The following is a 17,005-nucleotide window of genomic DNA, read 5'->3' on the forward strand; positions in this document are numbered from 1 at the left end:
AGGCGAGATTATTCTCGGTATACATCGAAGCGTGAAAAATTATCGCGCTTTATTTACTTTATACATAACACTCCTTGATAACCTGATTTAAATTAACTGTTGACTGACTCGTTGAATTTCTAGGGAAACGCGAAATTTTCAAGCGTCGAAATTTTTTGCGTAATTTATATAGGCAAATACAGGTTTTTCCGTCAAAATGTGGATAGTAAAACGCAGTTGCACGACAGCGCGTATATTTAATAACGGCCAATAGCACGCCTTGCATCCGGCTGGCGTCTCGAAGTGTGTCAGCGGGACATTGACTTCCGAAATGCATGCCACGCATTAGAGCGTGGCTGAGAGACGCGACTGGAAAGACATTCCTGTCTAATTGGCATGGACGATTGGTAAAGCGATCGTGATCAGATGCTAAATAATGCGATTACTAAAACGACCTGTCAAATATTGAGCAGTGTCGAAAGAAATCGTGCACGTTCTGAGTTTTTTTGCAATATAGATTTTCAACATGCATTTTTACGTTTTTTTGTACGCAGTATACTTCTGCATTTATCCTTTAACATCGATCTTTGGCTTAATGCTCGAAAGATCGCTTATTTTGAAAGCATTGTGTATAAAATTGCCAGACATATATTTATAGAAATAGAAAGCAAGCTTTGTAAGACAGCTTCTAACAAGTATGCAATTTGAAGCTTGTAAATATTCAAATAACACTGTTCTAAATTCGTTATTTTGAAAGACACAAAAATATGTGAAATGTTATAGTTCTAGAAAATAAAATTATTATTGAAGTCAATTCGAATTTTCAAACACATTTAATATTTGAATACATAATTTTTAAATACATATTTAATCCATTTTAAGTACATATTTCTGTGTGCTATTTATAAAGCGCTTCTCTCAATGTTTCGTCGAGTAATCTTCATAAAATTGGAATGTCTCTTCTCGCCTTATATTCGCGCCAATTCGCCCGATATTTTTTAATTTCTCATTAATTGCAAAAATCGCGAAATGATAGAGAATTTTTCTACTAAATTTAATTTACTCAACCTGTATTACAAGATATCGCGCAATTATTATTTACTGGACACCCTGCATATTTGTGATTTTATTCCTCGATTAATTCGAACAAATTAATTTACATTATTGTGGATGCGCATATAAAATAAAAAATATAGAGAGAGCATATTGAGCGCCAAAATTGATTCCATTAAAATATCAGTGAAATGTATAACGCATAAATGCATAAATATGCATAATTTATATAAATCAATTCCATTGTATTTTGTGTATATTTCTGTATAATTTGGAGCAACACAGAAATGACTTTTATGCAAAAATAGAGAAATGTATATGCATGATACATATGTATACATTTAAAAAAACTTATATAAAAAAAGGATATTATGAAAACAAACATAAGAGTACGCAATTTCTTCCGAGTTGATCGTAATAAATAAAAAAAATATATATATTTCAAGCTTGATTGTAAATCATGAATAATGACCAAAAAATTTTAAAGAAACCTATTTTTAATTTGTTCTAAAAAGCATTTAAAAGAGGAACAGATTTTAATATGAATGACTGTAAAATGAGATGCAAATTTCACAGTCACGAAATTTAGAATACACTCTCACTTTTGACTCTTCCGTATAAGTAAAATATAATATACGATGATTAAATACATCCACAATCTTAATTTCAATATGATATAATAAATAACAATCAGCATACAAAATATGTATAGGATAATTTCGAGAGAACAGATCATCGCGCATCCTTTTCGATCAATCGAGAACTGTATAAAAACAATTCCTCATTTCTACGATGATAGATTCAAGACACGACACGAGTATGCGGTCCCAACACGCGTGCAATAAAAAAGAATTTATCGTCTTATCTACACGTCAGTAAACGTGTCTGTATAAACGCTGTTATTCGCGCTCTGAAGGTTCGACCGATCGAGATTCGATAAGCGTTCTAGAATTTCTTCCGCAGAAGACACATCTCGTACATCAAAATATTTTTCCAGATAGAATTTTTGCTCACCTAACAACACCTTCCGCAACCTTGCCGGACATTCGAGAAGAAACGATATCGACCAGGAAGAAGAAGAGACACGAGACGGGATCGGCTTCCTCCTTCTAAGATTAACGGACGACTAACGAAACATGCACTGAGCGCATCTGAAACTAACTCAAGTTCCTTATACCTGTCTACTTAGGTGGAGAACGCAATGTTTTCTCCCACTACCGAAACCGATCCCGCCGCGCCTCATCCCGCGAGATGCCTCCTTTCTGTCACATATACACTTTACCCTACCACGGAAACACAGGTGGACGCCTTCTAATTTTTTATGTAGAAAAATGTCAAATCATCATCATCAGATGAGCGCGCAAAATATGATCCTAAGGTGAACATACGAAATCTAGCGGTTATGGTGCGGTATCTTAAATGTCTTTGAAGTTAGATAAACTATAAATCTATTTATTGGATTGTTTTTACCTGAAATTAGAACGCTTCACCCTTTGTTAATATTAATACTTTAATTTGTGCAGGAAAAAGATTTATCAATCTGTATATATAGTCTCATATGTCTTGATTACAGAGTTATGAATTCTAAGCATTTATATTATTCATGTATATATATATATATATATATATATATATATAGATCGAATTATTGAATTAATTTTAATTTTAATGTCGAAAAATATTTAGATAATTTTATAATTAAATAATTATATATTTAATAATTTGAGTAGGGTAGACCGGGGCTAGTTGAGCCACTTTTTGTTTAAAGTCATATAAATATTTATCTATTTATAGTATAAAAATGAAGATTATATCAAATGAAAGGCTTGACATGTGAGCTCCTAATTATAAACAAAAAAATTTTAAATATGTAATCACAACAAAGGAGAAACCTCAAATGACGGCATAACAAGTGGCTCAACGTGTCCCATTATAGTGGGGTAAGTTGGTCAATGAGCTGAAAAACTGAAATTAGATAGGAAATCATTGAAAAATAATTATATTATTAAATAATTTTAATGAAATTAAATTCTCTTTACATTATTATAATATGTGACTTAAATTTTTCCATATATCTGGATAAAGTCATTCTTGGAATATGAAGCTCATCAGCTGTTGCTCTTATACTCTTTCCTTCTTTTAAAATGGCAGTTTGCAGCTGTTTGAAGTTGTTCCTGTGTTGTAGAAGCTCTATTTGTCTTTCGCTTATATGTACGCATTCTAAAATAAATAAACAGCAAAATTAATATTTAAATTAATATTACATTATTTAACTATGTATGTGAGGTAAGTTGGGCCACTGTCACAACGTCTATGAATTTTTCAATATATATCCTTATAACTAGCATATTGTTTAAAAATATGCAATTTGTACAATAGCCTCAAATAATATAATAATGACAAATATTAAAATTACTTACTTCAATTTTTTCTACCCTCTCGTTAACGTTTGAGACCAAAACTCAGTAACGACAAAAAGTTTACAAACAAGGTATAAAAACACCCCAGCAAACACCGATATATAATTGTTACATTGCTATAATAAAACGGAATATAACAGGTAATATAACGTGTACGTTACATGTAACATCCATGTTAGTTGTAATTTCCCACTCATAGATGTAACATTTTAATATAACATATATTACATTGTAATTATATACCAAATAGCACATTGATGTATTGATAAGTCAGTGCTATCTTGGGATATAATAACAATATAATTACAATGTAATATATGTAATATTAAAAATGTTACATCTATGAGTGGGAAATTACAACTAACATATACGTTACATGTAACATGCTCAAGTATATAACATTTATATACTGTGTTTGCTGGGACATATGTCGTGTATCCGTCCGTCTCGAGTGACTGAACGCGACTAAACTCGGTGCGCGATATCATTGTTATAAAACGCTCTTGCACGTGCAAGCGTTCCTGTACTTTGTTTTTGAATAACAGCCATTGACCTACTTGCCCCATGGCTCAACTAGCCCCGGTCTACCCTAATAATTTGTAAATTTTCATAGTGCTCGGAATTAGTTGCTCTTTTCGAGCCGATTTCGCGAGCGACGTCGCGGGTTCTCCTACTACCGTCGAGGCTCGATGGTAGTGGAAAGACCTGCTCGCGAAATTGGCTCGAAAAGAGCAACTAATTCCGAGCACTGTTTTACATCATAAATCTTTTTTTTTTTTTTTTTAGTTGTTTTAGGATTTGGGGTTCTTGACGTCAATGGATATTATAATAATTTGTATCTCAATAGAAATAACTTCGCGATAAAATCTTTGAGGATACATTGCGAGATAAAAGAGCAATTTTTATGTTTCTTTCTTCTTTTCATTTAAAAATGTGAAAGAAAAAAATTCTTTCTTTCTCATCATGTAATAACATGAAAAATTGATATTATAATTAATGCGATTTATTATTACAGTTAATGTGTTACGCCAAATTCAATCATGTATAATAAAATTATGTTGCGGAAATTAATTCTTGAGAAATAAAATAAAGATGTACCCACTACACTTATTTATTGTTCGCTAATTCATAATGACACTTATCGTTTTTTCTTTTCCTTTATAAGTAATTATCCTTTCTTTCTCGCAATACATATTAAATATGCTAAATATTAATAATATTTATAGTCTAGTTACATAATATTTTTATAATAAAGACGCACGCTTACTATTTATTTCCTGTCTCATATTGACTTATCCTTTTTTTCTTTTTTGTTCATAAGTTCTCTAATAATATTATTCCAATATTACAAGATGTTTATTCTATATATTTATATTATTATGATATAATATAATGTATGTAATTTAGAAATATTATTTATATAACTAGACTGTAAATATTATTAATATTTAGCATATTTTTAATATGTATTGCGAGAACTTATGAACAAAAAAGAAAAAAAAAGATGTTAGTATGATAGGAAATAAATATAGTAAGCATGCGTTTTTATTATAAAATTGTATATTGTGTATCAAGTGCGGAAAGTTGACAAATGGTCACGAGTGCGGAGGATGGACGCACGAGCCGAAGGCGAGTTTACATTTTTTTTTCCAAAATATTTAAAAAATATTGAGTGGTGAGGATATTTTGAAAAATTTTATCATTTTTTAAAAATCCAAGTACGCCATTGTAAAGTACATTTGAATAAGCCATAAAACTTTTTGTTTAATCACTGAAATCTTTTATATTTCTATTTGTTTTGATGTTTTTCTAGCAGTTGGTTGCATCTCTAAATCCAATTTTTTAGCACCAATAAAAATGATTTTGTTATTAAGACCTCTAATTACTCTAAAATTATGTTAAGTTTTAGATTTTTTGAATTTTGCCGAACGTTCCTTATTGTAAGTTAAGTTAAAGTTAATAGCTTATAAAATTATTTTAGTTACGTTAGAAATTTAGTTAAGGTAAAATTAACTTATGTTAAATTAAAAGTTAATTTTTAAAAAGATATTATTTATATTATATTAAAAAAATGTCATAACTTTAAAATTCATAAATTTAATATTTTATTTGTGAATTTTTAAAATTTATGTAAAATAAATAAGGAAATAACAAAAAAATTTTTTTTTATATAGAATGTATTTTTTCTTTGTAATTAGAATTATGAAAAAATTAAAACTAATAGCACTTTATTTATTTCATAATTCTTGTAAGAATGATATACATTATAGAATAATGCTTTTATTAAAATTTAATTGTTATTAAAAGTTTAATTGTTAAATTAAAATTTTATAAAAAAATAATGGCATTTATTAGAGATGAACACAAATTTTTAACTTAGAAAAAATTAATAAGTTTAAAAATAAACTAGCTTAAATTAAAAATAACTAAAGTTATTAACTTTTTAATTTAATTTTTAACTATTGTCAGTAATGTATAGTAATAACTGAATGATAGTTTATTCAAATTATTATTATGCAGCATAGTTGCGATATAATTAAATAATAAATTTGTGAAATATATTAGTATCATTAATTCAATTTTACGAAGAAATACAGTTACAAATTGTGCAAATTAAGTCTTCCGAGTCCTCACCGTGACCATGTCAAATTGTGACGTCAGAAACGAGAAAGTACACGTTGAAAATTTTTGCATGCTATTTTTAGATAAAAAGATATTTTGAAACACAACTTCAAATGTTATTATCATATTTTTTAAATCCTTCAAAAATCCTTTTCTCGTTACCATCAATCAACAGTTGTAAAATGACTATGAAATTAAAGTCTGAAGTTTCAATTTTACGGTTGTTGATTGACTGTCAAGGAAAAAAAATAGTTTTTAAAGTATTTTAAAAGTGTGTGTTAAAACCATCTGAAGTTGTGCTTCGTCAAAATATTTTTTATCTAAGAATGATATGCAAAAATTTTCAGCGCATGCTTTCTCGCCTCTGACGTCACAATCTAACATGGCGGCGAGCATCAAGAAGCCTAGGCCTTAAATTACAAATTTATATACATGTGAGAAACAGAAATAAGTGCTTTAACAACTGAATTACCATATAATAGTTAATCAAGATTTAGTATATTTATTAACTAGGAACAAAGAGTATATTTGCCTTTATCTATTTTAATTATATTAAATTCCCTTATAGAAATTTATCACTAGTAACGCGCGCGCGCGCGCGCCAATTTATCACTTCGCGTACTTAATCACTTATTTCGAGTACTTAAATTACTATATATCAGTATTTTAAGTACTCAAAATAAGTGATTAATTAGTGTTACTAGTGATAGATTTATTCAAGGGAACACTATAATGATAATGAGCAGTAATCGCAAATTAAATATGCAAATAGTACATTGCTTTTCTTTTTTTTTTTTCATATAATTCGAGAAAAATTCATACACTTCTTCTCTGTTGATATACCATCATAATTCAATAGAGTGTATGCATCTGTTACGTTTGATGTATGATTATGGTTAGCAGATATATTTTGTAACTTTTTAACATTCGTGTTAAAGATTTGACACGCATGCTTCATAATTTTTGTATTCTAGACGTTACTAAACCCGCGTTATGCAAACGTTGGCGTTGTGCTGAGAATACGGCCACTAGAATTTTATTGTATTAAGACACCATAATTAAATTCTTAACACATTAATTTGTGTTACATAAAATCACGCTAACGTCATATATTCTTTTTTAAATGTCACTTGTGCACACTATTAGATTTGTAATAAGTCCTATATATGTTTTTATTTACTATTTTGTTTATTTAGATTTTTCTTTTTTTTTTTAAATAAGCACATCAATAAGAAAAATTTATATTATAAATAATTACAGATATATTAGATTTTATGGCCAATTGGAGAAGATTTTTTTCCCAATAAAAATGTTAAGATATCAATAAAATTTTTAAATTATGAACGATTGTAAAAAAGTGATTTTTTTCAAATAAAACTACAGTTCTTTGATTAATTTCATGTGAAACTTACTTTTTAATACAATTTTTATTTAAGGTTTAATTACAAAGATATATGGTGCAAAAATTTGTAAAAAAAATCTGACCTTTTACTGACATTTTCACTGAATTTGAAAACTTGTTTCCGAATTCAAACAATTTGTTTTTGAAAAGACATTCAATATTTTTGGATACTTTGCATATATATTTTTTTAAATTTTGCAAATAATATTAGATGATATTAATTTTTCCAATATGAATCTTGATTATTTCTAATATAAATATGAATTTTAATTATTATTAGAGCTTATTTTAATTTTGATTATTAGAGCTTTATTAGAGCTTTTTTAATTTATTATTATAAAAATTGTTTATGATATATTGTTATTCATTTAAGATATTTATTTTACATTAATTCAGAGAAAACTTACTAAAAGAAACAAATAATGTTCAGAGATGTAAGTGTCTAAATTAATTGTTTTTCTAATAGATAAGATAATGATAATGTACAATTACACAGATTGGCTGATATCTTAAGAATTTAGAAAATCAATAACTGTGTGACGGAACAGATATATTTTTAGCGCATATTTTAACTATAGGCTATTTTTATTTCAATATATCCTACAGAATAATTTTTCGTAAATGAACATACGTCATCACACACACACACAAGATGTTTTAAACACATCTGAAGATAGTTATTTCCAAGTCAACTAGGTATTGCATCATGACAGTTTAACAATTTTGGAAAGATTAATTTCATAGTTTGACAGTTGAAAGTTGGGAATTCATTATTATTCCTCATTTTCTAAAAAAAGAGGTTACTGACACTGCTGTCGCTTTTCCTCGATGTTATTTAAAAATAAAATTATAAGAAAAACAAAATTACAATAATAAAAATTTTAATTATTTACATTAAATCGGATAGCAATTAAAGGCAACAATGCTATCTCTCAGATGTATTTTTATACTGATTTTATATCTCTATTATAATGAAAAAAATTAATTAAAATAATATAAAGAAAAAAGAATAAAGAATAATTTTGAAAAAGTGACATTTGTATTCATTTTTTTCTCTACTCAATTTTTGATTGATATTTGGAATGTATTTATTTAAGTAAAAATAATTATTAAATTATATGAGATAATAGATTGACATATATGAAATATTTAAATAAAAGGAAGATAGAAATTTACGGATAAAATATTTTTCACGTTTACTAAATTACTAGATAATTTATCTTGATTTAATTATCAAATTTAAAAGCAGATTTCAATTTAAAAAATACAATATATATGGCAATTATACTAGACAATACGCGCCATTCCAATTTTACGTAATAATTTTGTTTAATTTTATTTTCATAAACTGTGAAACTGTTAACTCTCGCGATAAAACAGCTAGTAGACAACACAAACACGTGCTTATATATTCTAAAATAATTCAGCATTGATTAATGTTTATATTAATAATTAATTATTGTAATTTTGTGATTAATATTTAATTATTGTAATTTTATTTTTGAATATAAATAACTTCTAACAATATTATAAAAAACAAAATCGTTGAACGTTTTTTTCAAAAAAGAAAAACAGAATGCGCATTTTCTGTGAGAAAAAAATGTGTATTTATCATTAACATTGAGAAGTAATTTTTTAATGTCAAATTGTCAGCTATTTTTTTAGTTTAGATTTTAATCTATTTATTGTCTAAATGTTTTTGCTTGTAAGAGTTTTGCGATAATTACGAATTTATAATTAATTAATCATAGAAAGAAAGAAATCCTTGATTCAAGTATATTTTTATTCTTGAACGCTATTTGATTGATTTAAGCATAGAATGTTCTTTGTAATTATAAATTTTCATTTGCCTTAATAATAAATAAGTTTGTGTGAAGTATATTTTATTCTTAAAATATATTCTTGTTTTAAAAATCATTATATAGTAAAAACAAACTTAGTCACATTTGAATTAAGAATTATATATTTGAAAGTATCGCTTATATCCGATGCTCACTTGTCCTTGTAATACTTATAAGTAAATTTCAGCTTCAACCAAGAATATTTTGCACTTTGTTTTAAGGATAAATTATCCTTTATCTAAAATTATTTATATTTGGCGCTATTATAAGGATAAAATATACTTGAGTCAAGGCATATTTGCATTTTTTCAAGGATACTGTTTTTTCTGTGATAATAAATCGATTACGTAGAGTAATTACGCGATGATTGTAATATGCACATATAACATTTGTAATATGTATATATGTAGCATTTTTTTATAAAATCTTGACGCAAAAAATTTTATACATATATTAATAATAAATCGATTAGTAATTACGCGAAGATTCTAATAAACATATATATCATTTGTAATATGCATATACATATGTAACATTTTTTTTATAAAACTTTGACGCAAAAGATTTTATATATTCACAGAAAAAAAGGAATCCTTGATTCAAGTATATTTTTATTCTTGAACGCTATTTGATTGATTTAAGCATAGAATGTTCTTTGTAATCACAAATTTTCATTTACCTTAATAATAAATAAATTTGTGTAAAGTATACTTTATCCTTAAGATATATTCTTGTTTTAAAAATCGGATATGGTAAAAACAAACTTAGTCACATTTGAACTAAGAATTATTATATATATTTGAAAGTACCGCTTATATCCAATGCACACTTGTCATTTGCCCTTGCATTATTTATAAGTAAATTTCAGCTTCAACCAAGAATATTTTGCACTTTGTTTTAAGGATAAATTATCCTTTATCTAAAATTATTTATATTTGGCGCTATTATAAGGATAAAATATATTTGAATCAAGGCATATTTGCGTTCTCTCAAGGATACTGTTTTTTCTGTGTATGTAAATATTATACGAAAAATAAATTATTTATTGAAAAAAATGCGATGATAAATGATAAGTATCCAAAGAGTTTACGGTTTTATTATATGTTCATTAAAATTTATATATTTTATGGCTTCTCTGTTATACAACTATTAATTTATAATTCCAAAATACATCCTGCATTATATCATTTTTTCCTCATTTATTTCGTAGGTAGGTTGTACTGTTGAGAAGAATAGAGAACTCTCTCTCTCTCTCTCTCTCTCTCTCTCTCTCTCTCTCTTTCATAACATGCAAAGCGCATAGAATAGATTGCAGAGTGCACGATATATGTATGTAATCGTATGATTCACGACAAGTGTATGCAAAAATTTCTAAGGCTGATGCAAATTTTAATATGATGCAAAAAGTTAAAATAAGCTTATGAGAGTTTTAAATTATATATGAATAGTAGAATGAAAAATATATATCAATATATTATAATTAGTAATGTAGTATGCATCACTCTATATATATAATTTGAACATACTTAGAATTGTTGATTTATTGTAAATTAAGCTTATGGCCGATTTATCTATTGTAAAGTATGTAAAGTAAACCACACAATATTTTTATGATTATAGAGCTAATAAATTATTAGAAGTATACCAGCATTTCTAATAATTTAATAATTTACGTGCAATCTATAAAAAAAATTATCATCTGTCATATATTTCATTTTGTTTTATTTTTAAATAAAATGTAAGAAAATTGAGTAAAATCCTCTATTTCAGAGAAATAAAATTTTCCTGTGGATTTTATTTATTTTTTTTTTGTTTTTTGTTTGGTCTAAACTTTAAGATTATTATACAAAATATTGAGTCTGTTATTAGATAGATATTAAATTGAAGCTGTCGCTCATCATCTCGAAAAATCTCATCTGCTAAAATGTCATGTCAACTGATTCGTTAATGTAAACATACAAATTAAGACGGAAATTTTTCCTAAAAATGCAAGTCGAGTCTCAAGATTTCGGCATGGGAAAGTAATGTAGAAGTGACGCAGTGTGTATATCGATCAGGCTTTCTCTGCAGACTTACTGGCTCGAGATAAAAAGACTTTGTATGTGCTTAATCACAACAATTGCGAGTAATTGTAAGTACATCGGGAGTACAACTTACAAGTAACACTACCCAAGTGCCACTCGCCGATTTTGATATACTTAGAATATGTTGTAGTCTAGGTCAAAATAAGAGACACGTATTTTTTTATATGTGCCCATACGGCCGTTAAAGTGGTGAAAACCCTCTTGAAGAAAAATAGGTTTTTATCTTTCTGAGCAAATATCGTCGAAACAGTAGGAGGTATAAAAAAAATTTTCAAACAAAATTTTTATGGTTTCTGATGTACTTTAAAACTGTGCAATCAAATTTTTCAAAAATTTTATATTTCTCGAAATCCTCCTCTCCACTCACAATTTTTGAAAATTAAAAAATTTTGTTTATAGTATAACTTATAGTATATTTAACAACAAATTCAACCATATATGATAAAGTTGTATTTCGAAGTCGCAGTATTCAGAAATACGTTTGAACTTCTGTATACCGCTATACATGCGCTCTGTCCGCCTTATGACTCTTGCTATTCATGGCGATAGTTTTGTTTGTAATTTCACAGAGACTACCATAAAAGACGGGCTCTTGAAGGATTTAATTGAAAAAATAAGTCAAGTTCTCGCTCTCTGCCGAACCCGAGAATAACCAACGTGGAGGTGGCGAGAAACTATTCTCTTTTGTTTTTTTTTTTTTGTTTTCTACTTTTTAAAACTATTTTGTTATTTTATATTTTTTAGTTTTTTGTTGCATTATTTTTGATATTCAGTGCAATAATGAGGAGAATTTGTATTATCCATCGCAAAAAAGTGCTGCATACACTTTGCGCACCAAGCGCATCTGATTATTGCAATATCATGACAAAATTTACAGCATGTAAATTATTATTTACTCCTGTAAATTATTGCTTTAAAAATTGTGATACATGCTGTAAATTTTGCAATGATATTGCAATAGTCAGATGCGCTTGGTGCACAAAGTTTATGTGTATGCAGCACTTTTTTGCGATGGATAATACAAATTTTCCTCATTATTGCACTGAATATCAAAAATAATGCAACAAAAAACTAAAAAATTTAAAATAACAAAATAGTTTTAAAAAGTAAAAAACAAAAAAAAAAACAAAAACAAAAGGGAATAGTTTCTCGCCACCTCCACGTTGGTTATTCCTGGGTTCGGCAAAGAGCAAGAACTTGACTTATTTTTTCAATTAAATCCTTCAAGAGCCCGTTTTTTATGGTAGTCTCTGTGAAATTACAAACAAAACTATCGCCATGAATAGCAAGAGTCATAAGGCGAACAGAGCGCGTGTATAGCGGTATACAGAAGTTCAAACGTATTTCTGAATACTGCGACTTCGAAATACAACTTTATCATATATGGTTGAATTTGTTGTTAAATATACTATAAGTTATACTATAAACAAAATTTTTTAATTTTCAAAAATTGAGAGGGAGGAGAAGGATTTCGAAAAATATAAAATTTTTGAAAAATTTGATTGCACAATTTTAAAGTACATCAGAAACCATAAAAATTTTGTTTGAAAATTTTTTTTATACCTCCTACTGTTTCGACGATATTTGCTCAGAAAGATAAAATCCTATTTTTCTTCAAGAGGGTTTTCACCACTTTAACGGCCGTATGGGCACATATAAAAAAATACGTGTCTCTTATTTTGACCTAGACTACAACATATTCTAAGTATATCAAAATCGGCGAGTGGCACTTGGATAGCGTTACTTGTTAGAAGAAGAATGAACGGCTCGCCAAGTGTAGATGACACCGTTTAACTCTTACCATCTCCGCAATTGGGGAATATTACGTGATTGAAAAAAGGAACCATGTGTGGTCGATATACTATATACACAGTAGGAAAATTTGTGTCTTATTCTCGTTACCCATACAGCACAAAATATTATGAATGTTTTCAAAAAATGTTTCTAAATATTTCTATAAAATATTGCATATAAAAACATGTTAAAATAGTTTTAGGAATATTTTAAAATAATTTAAAAATTTTTAGCGATAACATTTTTTAGAATATTTTAAAAAACTTTTAAAAATATTTTAAAAAATGTTCTTCTTTATCGCTTAAATATTTGATACATATTTTTGAAATATTAGTTTATAATCTATATTCAAAAATATTTTTAAACGTAAAAAAGTGGACATAGAAACATTTTAAAAATATTTTCGACAATTATTTTATCTTTTAAGAAATATTTTTAAAAGATTTAAAAAATTTTTTGTGCTGTATGGTAAAAACGGTCCCCATAAAAATTTTTGTTAAATTAAATATTTAACATATTTTACAATAAATATTTAACATATTTATGTATTAATTTTTAACATATTGATTTATGTCAATTGAACTTGAATGTTAAAATATTAAAACAACTGAAAAAAGATGTAAAAATAACACACTGTGCATCTATTTTTAATTTTACACAATAAATATATACTGTTTTATTAGTGACAATATTTAAAAAAATCTGTTAATATTTAAAGATAAAAATGTTGATTTTTTATTTTATAATAAAATATTATAAATTAATATACTGAGTATATTAATAACTAATATAAGTATAATAATATTATTTTATAAGTGTGTGGAGATGATAAAATCTAAAATTAACATATTTTTATTTTTACATTAAAATTATGTTAATTTTACACAAATTTTAAATTACTTAAAGTTTGCATTTATTTTGTGTTAAAATATTAACGCAGTATTTGTGTGTCTCCATTTAATATATCTATAATATGTTAAATTAACACAAAAATTTCTGTGGACCGTTTGGGACGTATGATATTTGTTAAATTTAACAGATATTTTTCAACTGTGTATATATTTCCTTAATTTAATTTGAACCTTTTCGATTCTTCCTTTGAACCATCTTTGACGAATCGAAAAACAAGTCAATATTAATTCAAATAAATGAGAAAACAAAGTATCTAGTTGTATCGCGTTGAAATAAGTCGATTTGTCGAATCAAAACAATAAAAAGTTTTGTCTATTATGAGAAATATAAATACCTCTGATATATATTATAAATATGCAAATTCATGAGACGAGCTAATATAAGAATAACAAACTTGTTTTAAAATCTCCTTTATTTATTATTCGAACTTTTATTTCGATCCTTCCTTTGGGCCATCTTCAACAGATCGAACAAGTCAATAATGTAATAAGGAATGAGGAAAACAAGTTCCCCCAGTGTGTATTTATTTGTGCCGCATTGAAGTAGTCGGAATTGTCAAATCCAAACCGCAATTTATGTTTTGCCTGTCTATAGGAGCTGATTTTTTGGTAAATTTTACAACTTGATAAATTCAGATAAATTCTAAAAAGGACCAGTTGTTCCAACTTCTTGGTAAGTTTTACGCGACAGATAGCACATCTTTGTCTTCTTTTTTTTAGAACTTATATAGGAGTTGATTTTTCCGACTTCTTGGTAAATTCTATCCTTGATAAGTTCAGATAAATTCTAAAAAAGACCAGTTGTTCCAACTTCTTGGTAAGTTTTATCCGACAGGTAGCATATCTTTGTCTCTTTTTTAGAACTTATTCAAAAAGAGACAAAGATATGCTACCTGTTGGCTAAAACTGATCAAGAGTTGGAAAAATCGGCCCAAAAAGAGACGAAGATATCCCAAAATCATTAATTCCAGATATCATTAAAAAATCTTTAAGACATCCTTAAGTAATCTTATCCCAAGACATCTTAAAAATATCTTAAAAATATGTTTTATGCACCAATTTTTAATATGGTGCTATCTAGGATGTTATCTGGATAAAACTTACCAAGTTGGAACAATCGGTTCTAGGAGAAATAAAAGAACAAAAAAGAAAATATGATAGAGTAGACGAAAATATCCCAGATAGCATAAGACATCATTAAAAAATCTTTAAAACATCTTTCAGAAATCTTAAATTATGATATCCCATAAAGACATCTTAAAAACATCTCAAAAATGTCTTATGCACCAATTTTGGGACATAGTGCTATCTGGGATGCTACACCTGTCGGATAAAACTTACCAAGTTGGAACAATCGGTTCTAGGAGAAATAGGAGAATAAAAAAAAAATATGATAGAGAAGACGAAGATATCCTAGATAGCACTATGTCCAAAATTAGTGCATAAGACATCAATCAAAAATCTTTGAGAAATCTTATGATATGATATACATCCTAAAGACATCTTAAAGATGTCTTATGCACCAATTTTGGACATGGTGCTATCTGGGATGCTACACCTGTCAGATAAAACTTACCAAGTTGGAACAATCGGTTCTAGGAGAAATAGGAGAATAAAAACAAAATATGATAGAGAAGACAAAGATATCCCAGATAGCACTATGTTCAAAATTAGTACATAAGACATCATTAAAAAATCTTTGAGAAATCTTATGATATGATATATATCCTAAAGACATCTTAAAGATGTCTTATGCACCAATTTTGAACATGGTGCTATCTGGGATGCTACACCTGTCAGATAAAACTTACCAAGTTGGAACAATCGGTTCTAGGAGAAATAGGAGAATAAAAACAAAATATGATAGAGAAGACGAAGATATCCCAGATAGCACTATGTCCAAAATTAGTACATAAGACATCATTAAAAAATCTTATGATATGATATATATCCTAAAGACATCTTATGCACCAATTTTGGACATGGTGCTATCTGGGATGCTACACCTGTCGGATAAAACTTATCAAGTTGGAACAATCGATTCTAGGAGATGAATTCTAGGAATAAGGAGATAAAAAGGAAAATATGATAGAGAAGACGACGTAGGCCGAGCTAGGGCGAGGCTAGAGGATACGTTCCGATTTCGGCGCGACTTATTGTTAGGAGGCGGCCCTGCCCGGCTCGGAGACTCATTATAGACTCGCTGTCCGTAATATCCAATAATAAGGGTAAACGAACGTATACACAAACTCCAAACTTTCAGCCGCTTAAGGGATGCATATCGTACAATAGGTGAGAGAATTCGCACTTCGGTCGATCTTTTTAAAGCGGACCACCCCGTCGAGCCGCCACCAGAGCGGTGATGTGTTCCGGGATAAGAATGAGTTCCTCTCCCGCTCGATAAGAAAAAAGGGGTTTGTATTTGGACGCGAAGCCAAGGTCGAGAACAGAGGCGATAGACATTCTCCGGCGCGAAAAAATATGCATGGCCCGGAAGACGCGCGCGGAGAATATACATACATACGTATATAAGGGGAGCACAGGGGGAGTCCGTGCGAAGTAGTCGATGACAAAGTAGGCGCGGCCGCAGCGCAGAGAGCGGCTGCTGGCGGCGGCGGCGGGGGCCGCGCGAGAACGGAGCCGCTTTCCGCATCCGTTTCTCGCTCTTTTCGCGTGGAAAATCAATGTCGAACCTTACCTCAACCGATCGCGGGTCCACTCTTGCCCTATTGATATGCACGCCGAAACCGGGCTGTCGCTGACAGCACCGCTTTAACACAGAATTGCCGATTTTTCGTGTACTCGCCGTTTTTCAGTTACTGCCCCTCGCGTGCCAACCGAGTCCGCCATCTTCGGCCGAACTGCCAGATACCCTTTCAGGGCGGCCAACTGCCTGCGG

The 17,005-nt window shown here is 28.7% G+C and overlaps 1 protein-coding gene across 2 annotated transcripts in view; it reads right to left on the reverse strand.

The window, feature by feature from the left end:
* The window catches only part of LOC114941548 (fatty acyl-CoA reductase 1), a 34,211-nt gene extending 17,206 nt beyond the window's left edge, over positions 1–17,005 (reverse strand). The window contains exon 1 of one of the 2 annotated variants that reach the window (XM_029316566.2): positions 16,805–17,005. The gene's annotated coding sequence lies outside the window, so the exon portion shown is untranslated. Of the gene's footprint in view, positions 1–2,046; positions 2,210–16,804 lie in introns of those variants that run through there. The other variant, XM_029316567.2, reaches the window with a different exon arrangement.

The sequence above is a fragment of the Nylanderia fulva genome, unplaced genomic scaffold (assembly GCF_048542155.1).
Source record: "Nylanderia fulva isolate GAGA-0341 unplaced genomic scaffold, ASM4854215v1 Scaffold4, whole genome shotgun sequence".
NCBI lineage: Eukaryota > Metazoa > Arthropoda > Insecta > Hymenoptera > Formicidae > Nylanderia > Nylanderia fulva.